We start from the raw sequence: 25,778 nt of genomic DNA on the forward strand, positions 1-25,778 counted from the left end.
ATGCCTTTGTCTGTTGACTGCTGTGGAAGTGGAAGTCTGTTTTGTTGATATGGCAACATGGTTTGTTACCATTGCATATTAAGGTGCTCCAGAGTAGCTGTTCAAATGAAAACTTGACTGGTTAGGAAACTCCTCAAACAACTTAATATAAAGATTTCAAGTGAGCTCAGTTGTGTCTTGAGGGATATAACAGAGGGTCCAATAATCACAGGTTTTGAATGTGACACCTAAATGGGCTAATGTTTTCTCTCATTACACACTTTCAAGCTGTGGTACAGTCCAAAATAAGTGGGGTGTTTAGTTTAGCACTCCTACACACACACACACACACACACACACCCTGTAACAGTTTGGTAATGTCAACGTCCCTTTCATGTGAAATCGGGGTATGGCTTTAAAAGGTAATTCTTAAACAACTAGTCAGCCACCATTACCACAGACTCTCCGCAGCACTACCACAACTTATGTCTCAGTTGATGACATGTCCAAATATTTATGGTAATTGCTGTGCCCTTGCCCCTAAACAATGTAACTAATTTAATGTCTTTGCTCTTGTGTGTGATATTGCTTTAGCAGAGCCCTAATGCAAACATTACAAAAGTGAACTTATAGGGCGCCAGGGTGGGAGGGGGAATAAAAACAAGTGCCAATTTTGGCACTTACCTGGTGTATATTATAAATAAGTAATAGCCCTGGACATGTAGTGGTTAGCAGTTGTAGAAACAGGACTGTGCATCAGCTCCACCTCTGTTTGTGTTGTGCATATTTCATAAACCGGGGGAATGAGGTGGATTGAGGAAATAAAAGGCAGCCATACAAGGGCTCAGTCTGTTTAGTGTCATAGTCAACACTACTATTAATAATAGCAGTCTAGGTGTCCTCACGGCTGTCAAGAGTCCGTGTTGTTTTTTCCGCAGGCTTCCTGTGGATGACAACAAAATTGGGGCCCTGTTGTAGCCATTAAAGGCTGGGCTCTGAGGACACTGTGCAGGTCGGCAAGCGTTTGCCTTGCAAAATTACATGTGCTGTTTCCTTTACAGTGCACAGGTCACCACAGGTCTCAATGGTGTGACTGTGTACTGGAGGCCCAGTCGTATTACTCAGCTGAAGCGATAGTCAAGTTTAATAAACGAGATCTGCATCTGATAATATGTGCAGGGAAATTTACAAAGTGTATGTTGACTATAACCTCACTTTCAAACTCTGTTCTGTAGGCCACATCTAAGATACCATATTGCAGGCTAGCACTAGGTAATAAAATGGACGTTTTTCTTAAGCATGGAAGGAACTTCGTCTCTACATGAGAGATGAGGAAATACAGTGGGGGAAATAAGTATTGAACGCGTCAACTTTTTTTCAGTAAATATATTTCCAATGAGGCTGTTCACATGAAAATTTCACCAGACTTTGGTATTAACTCAAGAAATCCACACATATAAAGAAATCCAAACATTAAAGTCCATAAATGAAGTTATGTGTAATAAACTGGCATGACACAGGAAAAAAGTATTGAACACGCTAACTGAAATTTATTTAATACTTAGTGGAGAAGGCTTTGTTTGTAATGACAGCTTCAGGATGCTATCAGCTTCCTGTATGAAGAAATTAATTCGCTGCAGTTTTCAGGTGTGATTTTGGCCCATTCGTCTAAACATATTGTCTTTAAATCTTGTTCAATTGGATTCAAGTCAGGTGATTGACTGGGCCATTCTAACGCCTTGATTTTTTTTCTCGAATTGAGAGTTTCCTTTGCTGTATACTTTGGATCTTTGTCCTGCTGGAAGGTCCACCCACGTCTCATCTTCATCAGTCTGGTGGATAGCAGTAGATTCTTCTCAAGAATCTCCCGATAAAGGGCTCCATTCATCTTTCCTTCAATTATATGAAGTCTGCCAGTACCATGTGATGAAAAACAGCCCCACAGCATGATGCTTCCACCTCCAGACTTCACTGTTGGTATAGTGTTTTTAGGGTGATGTGCAGTGCCATTTCTTCTCCAAACATGGTGTGTAGTATAACAGTCAAAAAGTAAAATTTTGCTCTCGTCTGACCAGACTACACTCTCCCAGTATTTCATAGGCTTATCCAAATGCGTTGTAGCAAACTTTAAACAAGCTTCGATATGCCTTTTCTTTAGTAATGGAGTCTTGCGGGTGAGTGTGAGCAGTGGAGTGCATTGCCTATTGTTTTCTCTGTGACGATGGCACCTGCTGCCTCCAAGTGTTTCTGGAGCTCTTTCTGAGTGGTCCTTTGTTCTTGGGCTACTCTTCTGACTCCCTGGTCAGAAATCTTGTGAGGAGCTCCTGTGCGTGGCTGGTTAATGACGGAGTGATGTTGCTTCCACTTGCGGATAATGGCCCCAATGGTGCTTACTAGAGAATTCATAAGTTTTGAAATATATCTGTATCCGATTCCATCAATATGTTTTGCAACAATAAGGTTGCGAAGGTCTTGGAAGAGCTCTTTGCTTTTACTCATCATGAGATGTTTCTTGTTTGACACCAAGGTAATGAAAAGCCTTTTAATAGACCATCAATTTACTAACCCAGCTGATATTAATTTGCACAGATAGGATGTATAATTACTTCTGGATTTCAGCTGGTTCCTTGCCTTACCTTGCCTTGGAGAACTGATTTTTCCTAGTGTATTTAATACTGTTTTCCTGTGTCATTCCACTTTATTACACATAACCTTATTTATGGACTTTAATGTTGTGTATTCTTTATATTTCCAGACTGCTTGAGTTAATACTAATGTCTGGTGAAAATTTCCAGTGAATATCCTCATTGGAAATATATTTACTGAAAAAAATGTTGATGTTTTCAATACTTTTTTTCCCCCCACTGTATATGGCTGCAAGTAGTTAGAAAAAACCCACAAATTCATATTTGGATCCATATACTGAATGGTCAACAACCACCCACATTCAAGCCTATAGGAAACACTGTCCTGTCTCCTCCATATCTAAGAGGGAAATGTATTGAGCAAACATGTCAAGATTAGAGCATGTTTTATACTAAATATAGTGCTAACTGCAGAATTATAAATTGAAGAAGCATTTTTGAACAATCCTGTCTTGTTAACTATCCAGCTTGAAATACCATGCTGAACAACTTGCATATCAATAGTTCTACTTAACATGTGATCACTGGTATGAAAGATTTATTTATAATGAGTTGATTATTTGGTTTTCATTACCCACATTGCTGTTTAACTACCAATAGTCTAATCAGTGGGATTTAGCCCTTGATTGATCTCAAAAGAGAGTGATGCAACAGCGCTTTAGTCATTTCCAGGTCTCACACCTCCTTATCTGTACACTGCTCAAACAGATCCTGTTCCAACACTTCAACATTCATTCTCACACTGCCATCAGCGCCACTGCACTTAGCACCTCCGTAGATCAGTAACTAGTTGTGCAGAAACTTGCTGCAGAACATTTACAATCATTTGAATGACAGAAATCACTGGGTAAACCATTTTAATGCCCATGTTTGTTAAACTGCCTCTGCCTGTGGTTTATAGCATAAGTAATTAAACCGTTTTTACATTATTTAAGTGAAATATATTTATCTTTTGTTAAAGTAGAGATGTCAAAGCATGTTATACGCAGAAGTTCAGAGAAACCCAGAATTCAACTGCAGTGACATATGACTGATGGGTTTTCCTAGACTGCCACACAATTAGAAAGGCAGTGAACTCGATCAGTTATAGTTTCCCTGACTAGGGGAAGTGGGTGTGCGTTAAGACTGGAGATTCTGGCAATTAGAATTCCCAGCTAAATGGAATGGGACCGAAAGCAAGAATGACCATGAGGACAAGAAGCAGGTTTGTCAGAGTGAGAATGGTGGAAATCTGAGGTCAAGAATATCCTTTGCTAGGACCCGAATTTTCCCATCTGGGCCATACTTCATACAATATCTGGTTTATTGGGTTGTAACAGAGACACATGAAAAAAAAAATGTTATGGCTAGTAAAATATGTTTTGTCTCGCTTGGACCAGTCTCACAGATACATACACATGTTAAAAATAAGAATGAGATTTATTTGTGAGGCAAACGAAGAAAAAACTCAAAACACAACCCTAAACATGAGTGCCAAAAGACTTAGTAATGCAGGCAAAGATTTAAACACAAGACATAGCAAAGAGCAGGTGAACATGAGGAGTATACAGTATGTACACAAATTTTAATGAGATACAGATGAACTTAGAAAGCCAGTGAATTGGAGCAGTTGGCACAAAACTGGGCATGATTAAAGACTGGGGATTCTGACAATTGGAGTTCACAGAAAAGAGGGTTACTGCGACACAATGTAATTAAAACATTTAGTAACATTTAATTGTCACTAAAGTAAGTATGTATGTATGTATTAATTTATTTGTTTTCAGAGATGGAGGTGTAGAAATCCTGAAAGAAAAACTAATATGAAATAAAAACAAGTAAAATTAAAAAAGAAACAACAACAAAAACAGTGACTTTATTATGAATATTTGAAACAAGGTTATAAGGTAAACCTTCACTAAAGCTAAAACCTAGATTGCTTTTATGACCTTCAGAAGTTTGAATTAACTTTTTTGGCCTTAAATCAATGTACAAAGTTAAAGTAATTACTAAACTCTATAGAAATGGAGGATACTAAATCTAATTGGACATATCACAAGCCAACCCACAGCCATTTAATTTTTTTTGGTAATTCCTTTTCCTATGAACCCAACATCAAACACATCAACTGAAAAAAAAAAAAACCCAAAAACATTTACTCCCTAAAGACATTAGTCTCTCTACAGAAACTTTACAGTAACTTTGCACCTATTTACCTTTCTGTAAAAATGTTGAACTTGGAATAATAAAAAACATTTTCTTCTCTAAAAACCATTTTCATTATTATTGACCCCAAATCATTAGATTCTTGTTGTTTATTACAAAATATTAAAAACAACAAACAAACAAACACCAACCCAAAAACATATTCATATACAGTCACATGAAAAAATAAGTACACCCCATGGACATATTTGGACAAGAAAATATGTAGTAATTTTCACAAATTAAATTAACAAAAACACATTAGTCACATGGAAAAACCCCAACATTTATCATACGTTCAAATCCATAAAATTAGAATCAGGTGTTCAAGATTGGCTGCCAGTGATTAGAACCTGCTTAGGAAGTGCAGGTGGAACCTGTCTTATTTATACCCCTCATATCTAGTGTCTGATGTTCCCTTTGCTATTGAGGTGTGTGGTGTCATCATGCCAAGATCTAAAGCGTTCTGTAAGGCTTTCAGAGAAAAGGTTGTGGATGCCTATGAGTCTGGCAAGGGATTTAAAAAGATCTCCAAGTTATTTGTAATACATCATTCCACTGTAAGGAAAACAATCTACTAGTGATGCAGATTTCATACTGGTCGTCCCAGCAAATTCAGCCCAAGAGCAGACTGTCTGATGCAAAAATAAGTCTCCCAGATCTCCAATATTTAATCACAGGATCTGCTAGAAAGTCTTGCATCTATTGGTGCCAAATTGCATGCTTCTACAATCAGGAAGCAATTGCACAAATTTCACCTGAATTGGAGGCATGCCAGGAAAAAGACATTGCAAGACTTCAGTTTGCCAATGAGCATATAGGCAATGACCAGGCCTTTTGGAATAATGTGCTCTGGACAGATGAATCAAAGATAGAGTTGTTTGGCCACAGTAACAGCAGACATGTTTGTCAAAAGACAGCTTTTCAGGATAAGCACCTCATATCAACTGTGAAGCTGTGGAAATGATTTGGGGTTGCTTCACTGCCTCAGGGACTGGACAGGATTTAAAATCGGCAGTACATGCAAGAAAACCCTCAAAGATCTTGCAACTGAAAGAATATTGCATGGAAGAGTGGTCAAAAAAATTTAAGCTGATGCCAAAGACTGGTGGACAATTATACAACACACCTACAAGAAGTTATTTCTGCTGAAAGAGGCACTACTAGCTTCTGAGGCCAAGGGTGTACTGACTTTTAAATGAGAATGTTATTTATTGAAGCAAAAAATTTATCCAATACCAACTGGGCCTGTGTGAAAATTCCCCAAATCTATGAAACAGTATTCATAATGAGGTTCAGCTTGACTAGACGCAACCAGGCCTGATTACTGCTAGCCATGTTCAATCAAATCAACACTTAAATAGAACTTTTTCAACAGCATGAAGTTGGTTAAAAGGTCTTGCACAGTAACACACTATGCCAAAGCTGAAAGAAATTACAGAAATGATGAGGAAGAAGGTGATTGAAATACATCAGTCTGGGAAGGGTTACAAAGCTATTTCAAAGGCTCTGGGACTCAAGAGGACCACAGTAAGAGTCATTATCTCCAAAGGGAAAAACTCAACACACTAGTGAACCTTCCCAGAAGTGGCTGACCTTCCAATATTCCTCCAAGAGCACAGTGACTACTCATCCAGGAAGGCACAAAAGGAGCCAAGGACAACATGAAAAGGAGCTACAGGCTTCACATGCATCAATAAAGGTTGGGCAAAAAATGGGCAAAAATGGCATTGAAGGAATTCTGCTCTCTACCCGAAAATCCTGAAGGAGAATGTCCAGTCTTAAATTTAACCTGGATTATGCAGCAAGACAATGATCCAAAGCATAGGAATAAGTCCTAGTCCTAGAAGTAAGTGAAAGACTGATCTCCAGTTATCGGAAGCGTTTGGTTGCAGTTATTTCTGCTAAAGGTGATACAACCAGATTTTTTAAGATAACTTTTTTGCTACAATAAAATAAATACATAAATAAAAACTATATTGTCTACTCAGGTTGCCTTTGTTTAATGTTGTATTTTGTTTGCAGATCTAAAACTACTTAGTATGAAACAAAATCCAAAGAAATCAAATACTTTTTCACTGTATATATATTAATCCATTCTCCCAAAACAAGTTGTTTAAAAAGTGCATGATAATCATCTAAATCATTAAGTGCTCATTGCATAAATCTGGAATATTCACTAGCATTTCAAATGCAGCATGAGGGAGTGAATAGATGGTTATCTTGACTATGGATGCAAATGGACAAATGGTGTACCAGGCAGAGGCTTTCAGCTTGATTATGAATAATAGAAAGTGTGGGAATATGTCTTGAGAATCTCGGTTTGGTCAGGACAAACCCAGTAAAGCCTGTGGACTCTGACCAGTGACCAACTTTAAGTAGATGCACTCCAGTAATAGTTTTAGGGATTTGCAGTTTTAGCAGTGCTACTTTAATTAGTTTTAAGTAATTATGGTGAAAGATAAGTGACAACAATATCAGGTTTCTGGTTGTTATTTTGTGTACATTTTATTTAGACTTAAGGGCAATTTAGTGTAGCCAATGCACCTACTGGCATGCTTCTGGGAGGAAACTGGGGAGCCCGGAGGAAACCCATGCAGATATTGGGAGAACATATAAAACGCTACACAGACATTACCCCAAGCACCAGGGACCATGGAACTGGAAGGTGGCAATGCTACCCACTGGACCACCAAGAAACCCAGAGACATACTGTATATTGTATAACCATAACACATGTTCTGCATTATAACCTGCAGTAGAGATCCTTTACCCCAGCCTGTGGTATATTGTAATGGATTATATGACCAGACATTACAGTATATTGCATTATATATTCTGATGTTATACATTTTATCAAGTGTGTGTTTGGAACTATAACTACTTACGAGAAATTACATGTTACACACATTGAGCTTGGATTCAGTCAAACGCTGCAAAACTGATAGGATGGTGCTTCACAGTATAGATGGATAATGGTCCAAAACATACTGTGAAAGCAACCAAAGAGCTTCTTAAGGCAAATAAATTAAATGTTTTTAAATATCCAATGACCTCAAACCAACTGAGCATGCGTTTCAATTACAGAAGTCAAAACTGAAGGCAGAAAGATCCATAAACAAGCAGCAACTAAAGGTAGCTGCCATAAAGGCCTGGTAAAGCATCTCAAGGGAGGAAACTCAGCATCTGGTGATGTCCTTGGTTTCCAGATTTCAGGCAGTCATTGACTGCAAAGGATTTGCATCCAAATATTAAAAATAATCCTAATATTTATGATTGTTAGTTTGTTTGATTACTTTTGAACCTTTTAAAATGGAAGGACTCTCCAATGGTGGTAATTCCTAAACAGTTAGTGCAATATTTTTTGTTAAACCCCCTTGAGTTATGGCTGAAAGTCTACACTTCTTTATTGCTTCAATTCAAATCCATTGTGGTAATGTACAGAGGCAAAATTACAAAAAAATTTTTTTAACTTATGGCTCTGTTAAAACAAATCCCAGACAAAACACAACTAAATAAAAAAAGAAACTACAGTATCAGAGTATCTGCAGGTATCAGCACTTGAAATTTAATACTTTTTAATACCATATTCAAGACATTTCCAAAAATATTTAAGACCTGCACGTCCATTCAATTGTGCTACACGATACATCAACTATAATGGGTGGTATTCATGCATATAAATCCATTTCTGGGTTTAAGTAAACTAAAACAGGGTAAACTTCTTCTACTTCAAGGTATATGGGAGACTGTAGCAAATATCCTTTTTGCATTACCATTTGCTCCAACAGTGAAAGAAAAATAATCCAGTATTTCCTTCCCATGACTTTCCAAGAGAGGAAAAAAATATAGAGAGATGGATTACAACAGTCAGAAGAGAAAAAGATGTCAAATTTACCAACACTCCCTCAGCAGCGGTATTAAAAAGCCCCCTCACAGCAGTGTTTACAAATGTAAATTTTATTAATGTACAGAAATTTTTGTAAAGAAGAAAATATATATATTAAAAAAAACATTTGCTATTTGTAATATTACTATTGCACTGAATAATACTTGATAATACATTTTTATTTGGGGTACAAATAGTAATATAACAAAAGTAATATATTTCTGACTTAATACATTTTATGTGTTAGACCTTGTGGCTTTTATTTTGGCGGAAAACCGCAGGAAGACCTCCTTTTAGTTGGCAACAGTTTTTAAAAAATTAATTTCTCGTTACCAATCAGGTGAAATGCTGTAAGCTTCTTCCCACACACTCTGAGTGCAACCCAGTCACACGGGTTTACCATCTCAAACAGCAAGGAGTGAAAATAAAATCAAAATCTACTTATCGGTGTCAGTTCGGTTGCATTTTTAAGACCTTTGAAACATGAATTTAAGACATTTTAATGCTAATTAAGGTCTTATTTTTAGATTAAGGAATTTAAGACATTTTAAGACTTTTTAAGGAAGTGCGGACACCCTGTGTATATACCAAATATACCACACCTAGGCTAAATATGTACTTGGAGCATAAAGCATTGCACCTAACCATGTGTAAGAATGTTCTTTTCTTATCTATCATGGTAAACAATCAGCTTTATTAGGTTAGGTTGACATCTAACACAAATTGGTTCTATGCTTAAATAGCATCATGAAGAGACTGGGTCATGGTTCTGGGTCATTAATCCTTCAGTCAGAGAAATAGTGTTCAGAGCAATCCCTCTTCCTTTCTGCTCTCATTCTCACAAGAGACTGGCTCTTTAACGTTTGTACGATGATGATGATTTCCCGTCTCTGTGTTGTGGTATAAGATATTACAAAGATAATCTTCTTTCAAAATGTTACTGTGGATCCAAGGCTACTATTTAGCTGTTCATCGTGTGGCATTTTCAGCCATTGGCCTATAATTACTGCCTTCCATGACTGAGTTCATCTTGGATTTGAATAATTGGTCATTGAAGCACAGTCATAGTTGGTACCTTCTCTTAAGTACTACTGTGAGTGGGGTATTACTTTTTGCATGCCTGTCTTGTGTAGCTAACATCATACAGCCATATAAGTTACATTACCATGTTATTTGTTCCTTCATTTCTACATGAACCAAATCTTATATTCATACTCAAATTCAATTCATAATAAATAAAGTCAAAGCCATTACTGGAAAACCAAATTTCTTGAGAAATACTGATGTTCTGCAAAATCTTCCCACCTCTGTAGGCTAATTATTACTGAAATGCACTCTATTTACTCACTCGATTTTTTTTTTCGTATTCAAATAATGCACTCTATAGTGAAATTAAACACTACAGTAAGACTATACAAGCATAATTATGTGAAGAACCTGACACAGTCTCCAGAAATCTAAACATTTGTTACCCTGTTTCCAATGTTCATGTGAGGAACCAGAAACTGATGTTCTGCATGAAGTTATGCTACTGTTGAACAGTGGGTCATTGTTCTGTTTTTAATTTTTAATTTTTTTTTTTTTTTACTGTATAGTATGAGCAATTATAATTGTACAGTAAGTCCAGCTCTGATTATTCAGGTTTTTCCATGCTATTCTATATGCACACTATGGGGTTCGGCAGTAGATTCAAAAGTCCAGACATAGTTGATGTGGTCTGAAAAAACAACAACAAAAAAAACATGTTCTGTGCTGGCATTCTAGCTGCCTTAATGTCCTTTTATAAGTCTTTACTATTTACATTACCCTGGCTTAGCCATCAAATTTAGCCCACAATCCCAAGCTACTATGATCCATTGATCCATAATGGAAGCATATGAAACTGATCATCTCTTCCCAGCCACCAAGCCCATAGCACTGTGCCTCACTTAATCCTATACTAAGCCTAGCGTGAGGCTATGCTAATTCTCCTCAGTGGGTGAATTGATGTCTGCTGGGATATATATTAAGTGGAATGAGAGACTTTCTGACATACAATTCAGCTTAAGCCTAACCAATGGCCTTGTTAGTTATGGCTCTCGACTGCTAGTTCTGTGAGTAATAGATATGTCTGTAGAGAAAGAGTGCAGAGGTCCTCACAAGCTTGTGGTAATCGATTTTACCTCGAGGAAAAGCAAAAAAAAGAGCTTTGTGTGATTTGGTGTTTCTAATTGGCCTGTCAGCATCGTAGGCATCTGGCAAAGGAAGTCTGGGTACATCTGGAGGGGCTTCTGCTATCTCTTTAGTTCCTTTATGGCCAAGTTACTTCAGTCTCGCTAGCCCTGACACAAGCCTAATTAAACCCAATTAGACAAATCCCCTGGACTCCAATATAATTTTCTGGGTTGCAAAAGATGGGAAAGAGAAAAAAGAAAACAGATTGAGCAGAAGAAGTTCCAGTATGCCCCCCTTGAATAACGTAAAGGGTAAGCTTCTAATGTATCAAACACATGGATTAACAGTTAGCTAGGGAGCTATTGGGAAATGTAATGTTACAGATTTTCTTAAGATTGACCTGGTCTCAAATTCGACTTAATCTTGTCAGAGGCCCAAAATCCACCTATTCATGTGCCAATTGACTATATATAAAAAGTAAACACATAATAATCCAATCTTGGGGATTTGATCTGTATGTGGACAGGTGCTGAGAGTATTTTTCCACATTTATGTAAAGGTAGAGATGATATTTGAGGGCTATAAATTGTATTTTGGGGAGGTAGTTTCATTCAAGAACTTTTAACTGAAATGAACACCAGTTAGTGCTGCAAGTCTCATTATAGGAATAACAAAATCTTAGTTTTTTCTTGAAGGAATTTTTCAGTGTTGCAGCATAGTACATAACTGTCAAAATCACGAAATCAATAAAGAAGAACAAAAGTTAAGTAAATACATCTGTCACTTGCTTCCTCCTGCACATGGTCCTTTGTATTGCCAATCTCTCAAGTCTATTGCCACAAAAGGCTGCAATATTTTCATACTTGACTCCCAATATCGAGTCATTTTAACAGGAGCACTTGGGCCATGAATAATGCACGGGTATTGAAGCTCCACTCTGGCCCAAAAGGAAGTACTCGCTCCCACCCCCAGTCACAGGATATCAGTGGCTTATTCATAATTCAGCAGGCTGGAGCACTTGACGCTAGCCGATGGGCCTCTTCAAGAGCCTCTTTTGATTTCCTTCCCACACTTTTCACCCTCGCTTGCTCACACGTGGCTCCTCAGGCTCACATGACCCACGAATCACAGATGTCTTTATCAAGCCCCTATGAGCCTTTGGGTGGATTGTGGGAATTTACTGTGTATGGGTATTTCTGTGAGGAGGGGCGTTCAATTGCTGTATATGGTATACCATTATAACTATTGTCCCACTCCTCACTATCAGCAAGAAGAGTCATTCCTGTTAGGAGTGTTATCATTTATAGCACAATGATCATTTCCATTCGCAATAATACTATATCCTGCACATTCATCATGAAACGTTGGGCTTATCTTTTGAAAGACTTGTTTATATTATCTCTCTGGTAGACCAATATTATATTTACATGAACTCCAATCTTACCTCTGCTGTCACCCTCTGAGGTGACCTACTTGTATCATTCTACTCTGTGCTGTGTAATTACACAGGCATCAACTACAAAGACTAACTCTATATACTCTGGCCTTCATGACTAGGACAGCGGCCCTTGGGAATGTAACTGAATTCTGACACAAGCATTTGTCAAAAAACCTCTTCCTGCCGTATCATGTGTGGAGCAATGGATCTGCCCTGGCTTCCACCCAAAGCAATGACTCATTGGTTTCTTGTGGCTTGGAGGACAAGCACATGACCAGGTGATCCCTGTGGAGCCTAGCTGTGATGTGTTCGCTGGACCTGCATGAACAGAATGTTGCAAACATTCTGTGCATGTAACTGTATAGGCACTCAGTTCTCAAAAAGCAGTCAATCAGAAAATAGGTCAGAATTTAGTGCCCACAGTTCCTGAGAGCAAGATGTTTAGTTGGCCTGGTTTAGGTCATTTCCTCTGTACATGTCTAAGCCACAAGTTTTGAGCCTGTGGGCAGCAGACCCAGGAGGAGTTGCCCACTTTCAGAGTGCTGGAACACACTTGGTACTGTAGCTTGAATATTTTAGAAGCAGATATTTGGTGCTAGAGCTCACTAGATGTTGACCAAGGCATCCCATTTTTAATCATCCATTGGTGTCCCACACCAGGGTGACCAATTTATGTTTACTTCCTTTGCTTTTTTCATCAATTAGTGGTTTTTGCAATCCTGCCAATGGCTGGATGTGCACTACATGGCAGGGTGTTCCAGAAACACAGGGATCCAAAGTGATCCAAAAACCCAACAGTGTTGTAGTTCTGAATGAACTCAAACCAACACATTCTGTTATAACCTGTCAAAGGTTTGTGTTTTCTAGGTCATGTTGTCTCAAACTCTAAATATCCAACTAAAAAAATTCAACCTTGAACAACTTGTTGCCTTTATTAGTTACCACATTACCCACTATGCCGTTAGACTACCTACTGATCAGCTCTTTGTTCATATTTACCTAAAGAGAATGATGCAGCAGTGCTGTATTCATCTGATTCTGTCCAGCTCTCCCACCTCCTCCTCTGTACACTCTACTCAAACAGATCAGCTTCCAAAGCCTCAACTTTATGATCTTTTTTGATATACCAGTCATTTGGCCATGAAAGCTATTTCTAAGTTGTCTAATTTGATGTATTTGCTATTAATAATGTCTGCTACTCTAGCACTGAGATTTCAGTTAATTACTTGCATAGTACATGCAAAGCTACACGCATGGCATTGTAAAACAGCAGCACTTCAATCCTCCAGTATATTTGTGTGAAACAGGGCACACATCTTCTGTCACAAAGGAGGTGATCTTTTGAAAATCTGACCTGAAGGGATGTTTAATTAGGACTTTTACACGTTCTAGCCTGACACACGCTGACATCGGTGTGCCAAACCAACAGGCGGCATGCTGCACTCACATCATTTGAAGCATGCTGAGAGACTGATGTTTCATAACTTTGACTCTCATTTTCTGATGTTTAGAAGTTTTCGACACACTTATGATTGTTATAAGCAGATGAATAAACTAGCACCATACTATAATTACTCTTTGTAGAAAACGAAAGCTCACTTTGACAAACTTAAATGTCAAGCATTCGAAATGGGTCCTGGTTGTCCTCAGCATAGAAGACCTAAACATGATTCTTTGCCACACTCTCAGTATAAACAAGCCCAATTATTGCCTTGATTTCCACCCTCCATCAGGCGGCACTGGACAAACTAACTGCACTCCCGGACTGGCCAAGGTACACATTAGAGTTGATGCTGGCTGTGCTGCCTACAGATCCGCCAGAAACAAATGCCATTAGGCCTGATTGCACTCTCCAGCACACTGCAGTGGACATTAGTAGATGTGCTGGTTATTTATATGGTGGCCAAGTGCTTTTTGATAACAAAGGCCTTTTTCACCACAGGGGAGTAAGAAGAGCAAGAAAATGACTAGTCATGTGGCAACTGAATGGGATGGCTTTGCAGACACTTGACATTTGCAATATTTATGACTGCCTACAGTAGAACACTGCGGTGGGAATGTTTGTCATTAGTGCCTAAGTTAACTAGGCCAAAAAAAAGAAAGTCAAAATGAAAGAAGTTGAGCACAAGGCCACATAGTTTGTATCTAACCAAAAGTTTTTGAGTTGTAAATCTAAGACTTCACAATTTACTGTTTAGTGAGATCCCAGAGGAAAATTAAAGGTTTTTCTTTGAGAACTCAGGGGATTTAAATGGGATTCTCAAATTTGTCACAAGTGTTTCTCCTAAAATTCACGTAGTGAAACAGGATGTGACAATTTAATCTCTAATTGGCCTGTAAAAAAACAACAACAACTAAAAAAAAAAAAAACAAAACAACCCCTTTTTCTGTGTATGGTTCATTGAGTCAAATTATTTTGTGTCAAATTATTAAGTGTTGGCCGAGGAGCTGTGCAGTAAAATCGAAACAAAAAAGAAAAAAGATGTCTGAATAAAACAGAATTGAAATCTCTTCTCCAAATCCAATTTAAAACATTATATATATATTCTTAACATATCAGTATAACATTACTGGATTAAATTTGCTCACATAACAGCAAATGTAATGTAGACAATAAATAAATAGGTGTGAGTATTTAGCATACTTAATAATTTTTATACCAGTATTACTATTGTACTTTTATCCAAATACGTCAACTAGCATATAAAATATAAGGAAAAGTTTATTTCTTTTCATTTACATTTACATTTATTCACTTAGCAGACGCTTTTATCCAAAGTGACTTACAAATGAGAAAGATACAAGCAAAATATTTTCAAATATGCTTAGACATGATATTATATCAAATGTGAACTTTTACAAACATGCATTAGTGCACCTGTAGTAAACTTGATATATTTGGTATATTTGAATTCACTTGGTAGATCTGAGAACGGTACATGGCTTCTTGAGATCTCTACTAAAACTCAAGAGAAGACAGAGTGAGGTCTTTTGTCTCAGGAGAAAAAGATGAAAGACAGAAGACTTAAGCAGACATCTACTTTTTATTACCATTTCACATCATTGCTGTCTAGGAGAAACTATAAAGATAATAAGGACATATCTTTTGAGAATTTTCCCTATGGTATGCAAGATTGTTAGCTAGTGGTTTTTGGTTGGAACAATAAAATCTTGGTTTAAACATTGAGACACTGCAGATGGTGAGTGTTGTTTTCTGTTCTTTAAAGAAGACATTTTCCTCTTTCCCTAAGCTTGAAATCAGCCATGCAAAGCAGGATAGCGAATTACAAACTCCCTACACAAACGTTTGTGTTGTTGATTTAATTGTCATGTTAATTTTAGGTGATTAAAGTGATTAAATATTTGAGACTAGCCTTTGAGAGGAAGCATGTGGTTACCAAGGAGACCCTCATATGAGAACATTTTCATGTCAGTCACAATAAAGCTCTATCCTCCGCTCAGAGAAGAAAAGAGTTTAATGCTGCCATCGTCTGCAAGGATTTATCAGCTGCTTGTGAGGAGGTGGATGTGGCTGATGTATACACATCTTATGGAGATTCTACATGCTTTAAGTAAATGTCTGGAGCAACAATAAGTTCTTTATTCCTTGCCTTTAGGCCAGTGCTTTGCTTGAGGTCAAGTCTTTTCTGTAGGTGAAATTGATTGACAGCTTCATACAAAGCTATTATGTGAAGCATGCTCAAATCTGGTGGCCATATGAGATCCTTCTGAACACTCGTACATATCAGATGAATGGAATATGCTGCACTAAATGAGGTGCGCCAGGTCAAGATGCTGCACTTTTACACGTCTGCCAACGATCATAAAGGCCAGCCGAGGTCTGATTCTCTTGTGTAAGATAATTGCAGCTTAATTGTGATGTGTTAGTCATGAGTGTTGTGAGTGTGAACGGGGATCCAAGGGCAGGGATGCTGATTGAGCTTTCATCAGGAGAGGGGGCACCCAGGGGTGAACCTAATAGCCACCTCTCATTTGCTCCACACTCCACAATGACAGGGTTCATCCTGACCTCTGCTCAGCCAACACGTGCTGCTGCTGTCCACACAGAAGGGCTGTGGGGAATCATGGCAACAGGAAAAGTGATGAAGTGCTTGTGGTATATCCAAAGTTACCAAAGTTGTGAGCAATTAAGGTCAAGATACAAACTTTGGTAAGCTTTATTATCCCTAATATATATAAATTCACATGGTCATAGTGCATGAACAATCTAATATCAACACAACAAAATAACAACATAGCACATACAGCATATAAACAGCAGGCTAAAATCAATACATGAATGAATAAATAAATATACATGTAATATAATGCCTCAACCCACTATATGCATAAATTTTCAGAATAAAACACAGACCTTAAGAACATCTGTTCACATCTATTTTCAGCTTGTTCAATAATATCTAAAATCCCAGCACCTGCCATAGATCAACACTTATGTCTACAATTCTTCTACCTACATACAATATCTATTAGCTACATTCTATTTACTGAATAATTCATAATAGTTATTGCATACTGTATTTTAAGATGAGTAAACGAATAATAAGGACAAAGGAGTTATAACCTTATGGTCTTAGTCATAGTTTCAAAATTCAACTCTTTAAGCAGCTACTTATTTGAAGCTTAATAAGTGATTTACATTTAATAATACGATCTCGAACAGACACATGCTAGTGCAAACACAAATCAGAGCAAAATACAGTACATTCTGACACACAGTCTAAAATGAATTAATCAACAGAAAAGTATTCTTCCCTATCACAGGGAGATCATGACGATCCTGACGATGCCACCACTATCTGTGGCTGGGAGTCAAGGGAGCAAAATAGGCTGTGCTTTCTGGGTGGGAGGGATGGCATTACTCTAGTTTTCCTGTCAATCACTGCGACAATAACCAATCATGCATGTCTGTAAGCTCATGTATACAGAAGAGATAGCGCTTTCCTCTGAGGGTGTTACTCTGCCCTGCGACACAGCATGAGCAGCATAACAAAAGGAAGCAGTTGGCTAGTTCACGTGTCTCAGAGGATGCATGTGTCATGTGAAAGGAAAGAGCTGTCTGATGGGTGGGAATTGGCAGGTGAACAAACTGCGGAGAAAGATAGGGAAACATGCACTGTTCTTATTTCTTGTAGTTTATTATCTATTTCTGTCCCTAAGTATGTATTTGACTCAACTCCTTCAGTGGGTGGATCGTTCATTAAAGTGTGAGGCATTATCACCTTTTGTAAAAATCTCTGGAAACACAGTGTACAGCTGATACCAAAACATATTGATTTAGTTTAGCTTTAGCTCTAATTTCACCCATGTTAATTTCCTCACTTGTAATTTCTCATGCTTTGTAGATGAACTCCGAGTCAAATCTACAAACCCTGTTCCATTCATCAGCAAACATAATGCAACATACATCAGAGCTTTCCTACCTTCACCCACTTATCATTATATATACTTTTTCTCTCTTTAATGTTTCTTTAATTTTATGATGCACAGCTCTTTTGTCTTCCATATGCCTTCTTGGATTTTTACTGAAAAACCTCTTTAGTTCTTAGGATTTTTAAAAGTTATTTTAATTCAAGATTTGCTATTTGGGTAACATTTCAATAATTTGATTGACTCCACATGGAAACATAGAACTAGTAATAATAATTAACATCCTTGGTATGTTTAATAAAACATTAAACGAGAGTCTGTATTGTAAATCAGCAATTGACTCAGGAATCCAGCACATCAGGTTCACATTTTCTTGCATTTACATTTACAACATTTAGCAGACACCCTTGTAACATATACAGTGCTTTGTAGTCTCTATAAAAAAAAAAAGAAAAGAAAAGGTCCAATAATACACCTTCCATAACAATAAATCCAAACATGCATTTTCCTGCATAACAAATGTTATATACTGGTGATATGATGCCATCAGGCAACTGTGACTGAAATCTCAAAGTACACAATGCACACTACTATTGCCTCGACCTAAACTTTCACTATTAAATCATACACAGAACAAGCAGCAGTTTGAATATTGGCTGAAACACTGAGGTAAATAGTATGCCTGAGATGTAGTACTAAATGTTTAATGTTATTTGTGTTATACTGTTAAACAGTAGCAGTATTTCTTGCAAACACTACATTTATTTGTACCAGAATCACTGTCGCAATCCTGCTTTGCTAAATTGAATCTGTAGACAGCAGGTTCAGAGTTCACATCTGGCTCAATGACAGTTGGTAAGGTGCTTTCTGAAGGATATGAGTTCATTAATTGTATTCCATATACTGTGGTTGTTTCTTAGTATAATAGATAGACAAAGATGCTGAAAGGGTATTTTCAGTTGGACGATTGTGAGTCTGTAAACCCCCTTTGTCATGTTTCCTGGTTTTGTTTGACCTGTCAGTTTTCAGGACTAAATCCTAAGATGTTGAAATGAATTCATTCTTTAAAAAACAAACAAAAAAACCCCAAAAACAATAGGCCTTGTGTGGTGAGTGTCTCACACGAATACAGGGGTAGGGACATCTACAGTTTGCATTTATGATGTTTGACCATTTGCTATGGTGACATGGAAGACACCTGTGTAACATGCTTTTCTGTAAATAATTTAGTGCGAATACAATTGGCCCAGCAGAAAGGACAATTCACTTAAGGTGAAAGGACTTGGGACATGAAAGGACATTTGTGGTTATTTTCACCTAGTTTAATAATTGTATCAAATAACCTAATACACTCAGTTACTTATAAATGCTTTTTTGTGCAAATTGTGATTAAATATCAATTCAACCTCAATGTTTTTACCATTTATGTTGTTAGCATTGAATTGTCCTGTCCTGTCCCTGTTTTTCCTCTCTGCTGCTATGATTTTCTTAGCAATGTTTACACCTCTGAAAATAGATGGATTCTTGACTCTTGTATAAGAGTTATACAACTTGCCAGATGGGCAATTACAGTAAAAGCAGATTAAAGATGCTACTGTTTCCTTTACCTTTATCATGTAAACTATAGTAAATGTTCCCAAGTACACAGACAATATTTGATTTGCTAATAGACATATAATTAAACATGACACGTAGGAACAAATGCAACAAGAATATGCAATATTAATGCAATATGAAAACAAATAGTGAAAAAACATCTGTTGTTCCAGGCACCACTGCTCTTTGTTCCAATCTGAAATTCTGCTGTTTGATTGCAAAAAATATTATGTGTTCCTTTGTACATATTTCTTAATCATGTGCTATTGTATTACAGGAACATACCCTGTGTCCACAGAGGAGACATAGCATGTAGACCACAGTCTTTGTCATCTTATGTGAACATGTGGAAATTGATTTAACAAGGTCTTGTTATGGTCCCAACCATAAGTGAGGAGCCTTCATAATCCGGTGGTATCGTGGAGGTGATTACGCCTGTTCTGTCAGTATAGTGGAAATGTCGCGAGAAAAGGTCCTTAAAAACATCTTTCTCTCACATGGACACAAGGCACAATTATCTCTGCCATGGTTTCAGCCAAGATCTACCCGTCATGTTGAGTGGGAGCATCAGGCTATGGGCGGCATGCCACTTGAAGGTCAGAGAGCCCTTCTTGAAGCCAGATCTCACCGCTTCTCCATATGTTCCTTGGCAAATACTAAAAAAGCAGCGCTAGAAGAGCTGTCTGATTGAAGCAGGAATCTACTACCTGTGCCAATCCCGAAGAGATGCTGTGTAAAGAGTCCTGCTTAAACACCCTAACATGCATCAACAGTGATGGGCAAATCAAATGTATTACATTTTAATACACTGATACAAAGTACCTTACATGTAACTGTTTTAAAATAAAGTACATAACCAAAAAAATTATCAAAATAATACACAGCAGGTTGTATTTAAATAATAATAATAATGGAATCCATTCTTCAAAACCACACTTTAATGGTATGCAATAAATCATAAAGGGTCAATAAATGATTGTTTTGGTTTATAAAATTTTTCTGACCACAAATATTAATAGGCTGTTATACTGTATATCTCCCATGTGTTCTCAAGAGCTTTATACAGCTACAAGATCTAGCTAGGATTTAGTCTGCTGCCTAGCAAAAAGCAGGATGAATAATAAAGGACTATGCACTCATATAAAACCCTTTAACACGTATTAAACATCTAGTAATAACTGTAACCAATTTTGCAACATACTGATTAGAACTGCATATTCAGCACATACACAGTCAATACTTGTTTGAAAGCTGCGATGATGTGCATGCCTCATAAAAAAACAAAACAAAAAAACAATACTACATAGTGAATTTACAGTAACTTTTTGGCATCAGACTTACCAGGCAGTTACGGTAATACTATACAGCACGCAAACTGTTATGTTTGCTTGCAGCAGTGTATTTTTAAATAGAGGGTAAAAATGTATATACAGTATACAGGGCTACATTCTGTATTGGTAAGAAGATATGACTGTAAAAAAAAAAAAATAAAAAAAAAAAAAAAAAAACACTCCTACAGTTTTATCGTTATACTATTGTTTTAATATGTTGTTGGAATACTGCTAAATATGCATCTTAATAAATTTAAAATACTACCAAACGAATGATAAAAATCGGTCAATCACAAAACTCTCTTACTTGGAGGGACAGTCATTCCAGATGATATGAAAGAGATTCAAATCTGCTCCATTCAGACTCTCTGAGGTCTCATAAGACTCACTGCCTGGTCCCTTTCAATTCGCCTTTATACCAACTTTCTCAGTGAGGTAATATCCTCACATAGTTTTTCATACCCCTGCTATGTGGATAACACTCAACTCATCCTATGCTTTCCTCCTTCTGACACTAATGTTTCAGCTCACATCTCAGCATGTCTGGCAGATATTTTGTCATGGATGACAGCTCTTCACCTGAAACTAAATCCTAGCAAGACTGAGTTGCTGTATATCCCTGGAGTTGCATTCCCATGTCAAAATTATGTGATGTCCCTGAAGAACGCTTGGATCACCCCACCTGACAACGCATCTGACTATGCAGTAGTTCTGGACAACCAATCAATCTCTCCTCATATTGCTAAACCTCAATCATACAGGTTGCTCCTTTACACCATCAAGAGGATCCTGCCATGGAAGCCCCTGAGTTGATTGGTTAGTCACTTGCCATCTTGAGATTGGTCAAACTCCTGCTCCTGGTGTTTCTTCACCTGCATGCCATTTGACCTCTGCAACTGATGCAAAATAAAGGTCTACAACTTGTTTACATCCTCCCTGAGTCCTCCCACATCATTAGCAGGAGGGATGGGCCTGGCATCTCTCAAGATTCTAGCAAGGCATGCATCAAGACTCTTCTCTGAACTTGGACCATGGTGGTGGAATGAACTTCCTCTTTCTGTTTGAACAGTTGCCACTGGTTGTTTTCAAACAAAGGCTGAAGATCCATGTCTTAATTAAGCAATGAAATGAGCACTTAATAAAAACAACCTCACATTTACAAAATGGTCATTTTTATTTTAAATACATGTGGTAGAACTGCGGTTTCTCATATAGGTTATAAATGTAGTAGTCAGTAACAGCATTTATGTAAACTGAATAGTAAATGTTTTGGCACCTTACATGTCAAACTGATGTCATCCAACACAACATTAACTACTGTCAATGACATACAGTATATGACCTCAGTTGTGGTCTTGCAAAGCTAGTGACTTTTCAAATCTGTATTTCAGTGCTACATGTGCTGTAGTGATAGTCTGATTTAGAGGCAAGGAAGTACACAAAGATATTCTGCAGTCAAACTCTCTTCTGGCATTAAAGATCTCCTGGGAGTAACACTCTCTTATGTATATAATACCTGTGCATGAGGCCCATCTGTTTGCATGGCGAAATCCCAGTGGTGTTGACCCAGGGTGCTGATGCAGTGCTGATGAATGTGAATCTAGGGGATTTAAATGCTGCTTTCACAGTGATGCATGGCATTGTTTTAACATAGTTATTTCCAGCCAAATGGAGATGGTATTGTATGGGTCAGTGGTCTGTTAATGCTGAAAACTAAAGCACCTTAATGGGTTTATGTACAGAACTCATAAAACCACCAACATATAAATTTACATGAGATTTCCTCTTGACTCGCCTCCAAAAGTCTTCATCCTCCACAACAATTGAGGCCAAACCAAGTGTGCTACTTTGAAGTGGCTTCCGTTTATGTCATCCTGAGTCAATGATTACACATCTTCAACACAATGATGATGATTATGGTTCCACAGCTCCTTGGGATACCAGTCCCATGTGCGGGTGTGCAAGAGAGTGTGCCATTCCACACCTCCTTCCCTGTCACTGTTGTCAGGTGGGGCTTGATGGAGCCCCTCTGCTTCGAGGCTAGGGCGGACACTGAAATGACATGGGTGATGCTCCTGCTCCTATCCCCTGCAGGTTCAGGACAGGCTCGTTATTGTTTGCCCCCAGGGTTTGACATGCACCTCTTTGAGAGCCCAGGTCCCCTAGGGTCAGATGCACAGCAGATAATACCTACATCTCAACCCATTGCTAATAACACAGGCACTCTCTAATCTGGGGTGATAAAAGCCAGTGCTTGATGAATTATGGCCTTGTGATGCACTGTTCAGTTATGAGGACAAGAGAAGTGGAATCACTCCAACAGTTAGTAGAAATATTCCAGTATTTGTTGGCACACTTTAGAAATAATGTTAGATTCTCAATGAGTTGATTCATGCGACATCATAAAGGACAGATCTTGCCCTTTATCCTTTCTTGAGCCATCCAATTGTTGTGTCTGATTCTCTGTAGAATCAGACACAACAGTTGGATAACAGGTCGTTACAGATTAGGAAAACACTCTCTTTAGTAGCAATGGTAAAAAAAAAAAAAACAAACCTAACAAAGAAGACAGTGGGTTAAAATAGGCGTTGTGTCAGGGTTGTCAGTTCAGAATTGGTAGGATTTTTTCTTTTCTTTTTTTTTACACATACGTCATACACCAGCTCTGACACATAAAATACCACCACATCCCAGCTGAAAGAAGTCCAGCTACATAGTGATTGTCAGGAGCCTTAGCTAAACAAGAGAGAGAGTATAAAATGACCAGAAAAAAAAAACTTAGTGAGAGCGTGAAAGAGAGTGAAAATGTTTTGGTTGCCCAAACACCTGATTGACTAGGCTATAAATTGATAGATAATGTAATGTAGTAATGGCAAAATAGTCAGATAGTAGCATGCATTAACACAGACTAAGGGAAATTTAAGAATATAAAAATTCCCAGGCAGAGGTAGTATGTCTATCCATAGTCCTTTTGATGTACTAGTGCTTGACTAAAAAAGTCACCAAGTCATTGACAAATGGTTCGGCTATGAGCTGTGGTGTTCTCTGATTGCATCACAAAAGTAATATTTGAGTCTTCCTAGAGTATTTATTTTCTCTCAGTATGTTTATTCATGAGGTGATGTGTGCATTGTTATAGTTATGTGACACTTCATTGTGCTTGATTTTTTTTTTAGCAGTGTTTCCACATACCTGCATGCACCTGATTCAGAAAAGATACACTAATTAATCTGTATACTCTAGCAACAGCCAGATCACTGATGTGTGTAGTGCAGAAAGCTTTGGGTTTTGAAAGCACACACACTGTATGGTGTATATAAAAAGTCTACACACCCCTGTTAAAATTGCAGGATTTTGTGATGTAAAAAATTAAACCAAGATGAATAATTTCTGATCATTTTAATGTGACAGAGCAACCAACAAAATCAAAGTGAAAACAAATAGAAAATTTTAGGAAAAAAAGGACAAACTTATAATAACCTGGTAACTTGGGGCATGCGACTATGCTCAGAATTAACCAATCACATTCAAACTCATGTTCAGAAGTAATTATCATACACCTGATTAGATAAAGCTCTGCTGCATTTGTATGATTTTCTTGACATCATCTTGGTTACATCTGACTGCCATTGTCCACAGTGAGCTTACAAACCACATAACGGATTTCATTGTCAGAAGGTTTTTCATTAGGAGACAGGTGCAACAGAAATTCCAAAACATTAGATGTACCATGGAACACAGTGAAGGCCCTCATCAACAAGTGGAGAAAATGGGGCATCACAGTGACATTACCAGGAATAGGACTTCCATCCACAACTGATGAAAGGACAAGAAATAATGTATCAGGGAGGCTGCCAAGAGACCTACAACAACATTAAAGGAGCTGCAGGAATATCTGGCACGTACTGGTCACTCCTTGCATGTGACAACAGTCTCTTGTATTCTTCACATGTCTGGATTAAGACTAGATGGATTATCCTTTCTCATGAAATAAAACAAACAAACAAACAAAAAACCTTCCAAGTCTGTCTACACTTTGTCAAAATAATGTAGCAAAATGTGTTATGGTCTGAAGAGACCTTTTTGGACATAATTATACGATTTTTTTTTCTCACAACAATAAGACAGCTTATCACCCAAAGAACGCCATACCCATGATGGAAGCATGGTGGTGGCAGCATCACGCTATGGGGATGCTTCTCTTCAGCTGGAACTGGAGCTCTAGTTAAGATAGAGGGAATAATAGATAGCTACAAATAGCAATATATATTGTACATATATACCTTCAGACCTCTGTAAGACAGCTCAAGATGAAAAATTCATCTACCAGCATGATGATAACCGAAATCACAAACTCAAGTCAATAAAGGAATGACTTCAGAGGACAAACATCAATGTTTTCAGATGTCAGAGGCCAGATCTAAATCCTATTGAAAACCTGCGGAATGACTTGAAGAGGGCCATGCACAGGACAGCCCCATGCAATTTGATAGATCTTGAGCATTTTTGCAAGGAAGAGTGGAATAAACTTGCCAAATCAAAAAGACTGAGTACTGTATTACAAGCAATGCTGTTTAACAAACAAAGTAAACATTTATTATTTGTAAAAGTTTCTGTTTTCTTTTCACTTGAATGTATTTATTTTAACTTATATGGCATTAATATAAGTGTGTGTGTGTGTGTGTGTGTGTGTGTATATATATATATATATATATATATATATATATATATATATATATATACAGATATATATATATATATATATATATATATATATATATATATATATATATATATATATATAACATATATACTCTGCAGGTGCATGCATGTTTTATACTAATCCTCACTTTAGTACTAGTTAGAATAAATTATGCTTCACTCTCAGCAACATTGTGTGCACCTCAAATAGTGTGCAACTGCAATATCGGTAATAGTGATTATGTATAAGTACAATAATCCAAGGAGGTGGACAAAGGGGATTTTTTTTTTTTGGTGCAATTTCTTAACATTCCCTCACATTCCCCTTCATACTGAGCCCTGGATAGAAAGTGAATGCATGTTTACCAGGTAAAGTGATGTGTAGCTCTCTGTAATTACATATGGAATATTAAAATATTGAACAAACAGCAAGGCTCTATAAACACACTCTCAGTTCATTCACTAGAACA

The sequence above is a fragment of the Ictalurus furcatus genome, chromosome 22, assembly GCF_023375685.1.
Source record: "Ictalurus furcatus strain D&B chromosome 22, Billie_1.0, whole genome shotgun sequence".
Taxonomy (NCBI): Eukaryota; Metazoa; Chordata; class Actinopteri; order Siluriformes; family Ictaluridae; genus Ictalurus; species Ictalurus furcatus.